The sequence below is a fragment of the Echinops telfairi genome, unplaced genomic scaffold, assembly GCF_000313985.2.
Source record: "Echinops telfairi isolate 266 unplaced genomic scaffold, ASM31398v2 ScPeMD7_9;HRSCAF=40, whole genome shotgun sequence".
In the NCBI taxonomy this organism is placed as follows: Eukaryota; Metazoa; Chordata; class Mammalia; order Afrosoricida; family Tenrecidae; genus Echinops; species Echinops telfairi.
The window spans coordinates 11,776,150-11,780,320 of record NW_022103906.1 but is presented as its reverse complement, the minus strand read 5'-3'; the positions used below and the strand labels follow the sequence as shown (position 1 = coordinate 11,780,320).

Sequence of the window (4,171 nt, the reverse complement as noted above, 5' to 3'; positions counted from 1 at the left end):
GAGTGTAGAGAGTTTGTCTGCATGCACTCTCCTGGGGTTTCTGTTTCCCATACACGGCAAATGTGAATCATAAGGTATTCAGGGCTGTGTCCCATAATTTTAGATGAAACATGAGTATATGAGCTATATTCTCCTCCACCCCCAATTCAGGGGTGTGATCCCTTCATTTAGTCAGATTTCAATACCCTGGGGAAAATGTGGTGCGCATGGTGTGGGCATGGTATGGAGGCAGCGTAGATCTAGATAGATGGGAGTAGAAAGGGTTATACTTCTGTTTATCACCATTAGCATAGACACCAGGTGAATAACACCATTGGTATGTGGCATCACTAAGTTAAGCAGACATCAAAGACATTTCCCTGCACAGACAACAGGATCATTTCTGTGGAGTCACCTACCCTATACTGCCTTTGATCCAGGGAACCAAACAACTGGACGTGACCATCCCTCTTAATGATTGATATTTCATCAATTTGCTTGCCATCCTAAGAGACATATATAAAGACAAGGCTAGCACTCCTCACTCCCCGGGGACCCAGGCTGCTCTTGTCATTATAGAAATCATCACCTCCAAGAAAATCACAGGCATGAAGATGACTCACTGTCCTCACTCCATCAAACTCAATGGTTCTCAACCTTCCTCATGGCACCACCCTTTCATACAGTTCCTCATGTTGTGGGGACCCCAACCATAACATTATTTTCATTGCTACTTTATAACTGTACTTTTGCTACTGCTATGAATTGTAATGTAAATATCTGACAGGCAGGATGTATTTTCATTGTTATAAATTGAACATAAGCATAGTGGTTAATCACAAAAACAGTATGTAATTATATATTTTAAAATATTTACTTCTAATGACAAATAAGTGAAATTTTGTCTTGAAGCATGGTGAAGCCTGGGTAATAGTCTTCATGCTGAGTACTCATATGTGGGCTTATCTGCATGTGGACAGACTCACCTGGAGACGGATAAAGGAGCGGTGTCCGATGGTCTCAGGCAAACTCTGTGAAAGGGTCATTCGACTCCCAAAGGGGTCACGACCCACAGGTATTAAATCTTAATACAATCAAACTAATTACAGGAATAGCCAATGAGGTTCCAACCCAAGAGGGGTCAAAAGTAGAATATCACATCACTTCTCGGCCTTTTGGCTAAGATCAAGAGTAGTATCTGTTCTTATCAGTTTAATACCTGATATGTCCTCTATCCGAGGACAATATATTAAATGGATTTTTGAAACAGGAAAATGGAATAGGAGCTTGCTCCGTCCACTCCACGCATCGACCTGGTATTTCAGTACTTTCAGGAATGGTGCACAAAAAAAAAAAGTAGAATATCACAATGCTATCTCTTTCGTAAGAGAGAACAACTCAGCTCAGGAGGTTCCAGGTGTGAGGCATGATCAGAATGTTATAGGAAGGAAGCAAGAAACCTGTGTACTAGTCCAGACTGACACACCAATTAGGTCTCTTCTAATACCTTGTTTAATTTCCCAGGACTTCAGTTCTTTTATTTCAAACCCAGTCTAAGATGTCACATTTTTTCATAGAATTTTTATCTCATGGCATTGGGAAAGACCTTTATAGGCTGAAAGCAGCCATGAGTTAAAACCTAAACCAGATCATGTTGTTGCTATCAAGTTGATTATGATTTTGATTCATAGAAATCCCAGGTGTTTCAAAGGAGAATTGTACCATAAGGTTTTCAGAGTTGTGCTTTTTGATAGCAAATCGCAAGGCCTTCCTTCCAAGGTACCACTGTATAAATTCAAATCATCAACCTTTCAGTCAGAAGCTGAGAACTTAATTGACTACACTACCAAGAGACTGCTAAAGCAAACCAAACCAAAACCGAACTCACTGCCATTGAGTTGGTTCAGCCCATACTCAAATCATGAATGTGACCATGTGCCAAAAGAATATTACAAAAACCTTTAGTGAGTGAGACTTTATCCGTGGACCATCATTTACTAGCCCTGAGACTCGACCCCAGGGACAAAAAAGAAAGGACACACTTAGCATTTCTCAATCTAAAAGAACTTAATAAAAATCCAAACCTTAGATTCCAGTATTAAAGGATACTATGGGTAATTTATTGAATGATATGTGAATATTTCATAATAAGATAGAAGGAATAGCATCACTGTACCAAAAAGAACTGGTCAACATGCAATCATTTCAATAGGAAATATATGATCAAAAACTTCACTGAAGATATTAATGAAAAATGAGGCTCCAGAAATTTATGAAATGCCAGTTTAAATGTTTCAATAAACTGATGCAGGGCTGGAAATGTATGCCAAGAAACTTGGAAGAAACAGTTACACAGCCAACTAAGTGGAAGGGATCCGTATTTGTGCCCATTCCAAAGAAAGATGACTCTCTAAAACACAGCAACCATTTGTGTAAGACTAGGTTTTATAGAGAAACAAAATCAGTGACACTAATATATGTATAAGCGTGATAGGTTTATTGTGCCAACATGACCAATAGGAATATGTGGGATTAATCAAGTTGCAGTTTGATTGGAGGGCAAAGAGATAAATGGCTTTGCAATGTCAGCTCCCCTCTCTCTTACACTCTGGTGATCTGAGCATGCTGCTGCTTTAGCTAGTTCTCTGCCTCAACCTGTGAACTACACTATCTATGGGCCAACCTGTGGATCATGTCATTAGAGCTTGAGCCTCCTTCGAGACCTGCATCGCCACGCTGCTGATGCATACATCACTTGGACCTGAGGCTAGTGGATTCTGTCACCTTGCATTGATTGCATTCCATATCCCATCCAGGACTGCTTCGCTAAGCTCAGAAGCTACTGACTGTTTGTGACCCACCCTGTTGCTGCTTGCTGCCTGTGGGCAGACTCTGCTTTCCTTGCCCAAGGGTGGACTCTGCTGTCTGCTTCCTTGACCTTGTACCCAGCAGCCATGTGAGTTGAAGAACTTCCAGTATGTTAACTTTTCCACGGAAGTGAGTTGGACTGAAACTTCTATACTCTGTACTCCCTCTGTACTGCGGACTAATTTTCTGTTATATTACTTCTCACTATATAAACCTATCCTCTTATATATGTACATATAAAATCATAAGTGTCCCAGGACACTTAACACAATAAGAAAGAAATCTATATCCAGAAAAATAATTTACATCAAGAGAGTGGCCTATCCCAGTCCAACTCAAGACCATGGTCAGAGGACAGCTGGGACAACAAGGCAAATCAAGAAGCTGAGAGATCATAGGCTGGTGGGAGATCATAGTTTGACAGGAACAATGCAGGTGCCAATAACTTCCGGCACAGCAGGCCTCATGAGCTGCCAGCCCCAGAAGCCAGATGCAGGATCCAAGCAGCAAGCAGGAAAGAAAAGATATACAAGAGAAAGACCAGATCTCCTCAATATCACTTATAAATAGGCCACATGCCCAAGATGTCATTAGGCTGTGTCATGATTGAAGGATGGACTCCACCCATGCACCAAGTTGACACAAAAGCTAACCATCACACTATTAACCAATATCATTAACACCACATGTAAGTAATATTTTTCTGAAGATAATCCAAAAATGAATGATTGCCAGAAACTCAACCCAAATTCAGAAAGATATGGAATATCGTTGCTGACATCAGATGGATGGTGGCTGAAAGCATAGAATACTAGAAGGCACACTTGTGCTTTATTGACTATGCAAATGAATTCAGTCGAGTAGATTATAAACTATGAATAAAATTGTGAAGAATGGGAATTGCAGAACATTTCCTTGTACTACTATGGTACTTGTCCATAGGCCCAGACGCAATCATTCAAACAGAACACAGGGATGCTGCCTGGTTTAAAATCAGGAAAGGTGAGTATAAAATTTCAACAGTTTCACTAATGCAATTCATAAAACTCAGTATATATATATATATATATAACAGTGAGTGGAATTGATTGGAAAGCACTTAAGAACTACAACAAGGACTAGATCATTGTCTTTGTCTATTTGGGCACAGAGCAAAAGATGGCAGTGGAAGCACTTGCTCATCTATGCCAGGAAATTTGGAACACAGCTACTTGGCCAATTGACTGGTAAAGATCCATATTTGTACCCATTCCAAAGAAAGGTGATACAACAGAATGCTCAAATTATAGAAAAATATTTTTTTCAAATCATAGAAAAATATTAT

The 4,171-nt window shown here is 39.9% G+C and overlaps 1 non-coding gene across 1 annotated transcript; it reads left to right on the top strand.

Annotated features, from left to right (window-relative positions):
• The first annotated feature begins 1,138 nt into the window (after nucleotides 1–1,138).
• LOC115868425 lies at nucleotides 1,139–1,329 on the top strand. Its single transcript, XR_004045592.1, has one exon. It is a non-coding gene; the product is annotated as a U2 spliceosomal RNA (small nuclear RNA).
• The last annotated feature ends 2,842 nt before the right edge of the window (nucleotides 1,330–4,171 follow it).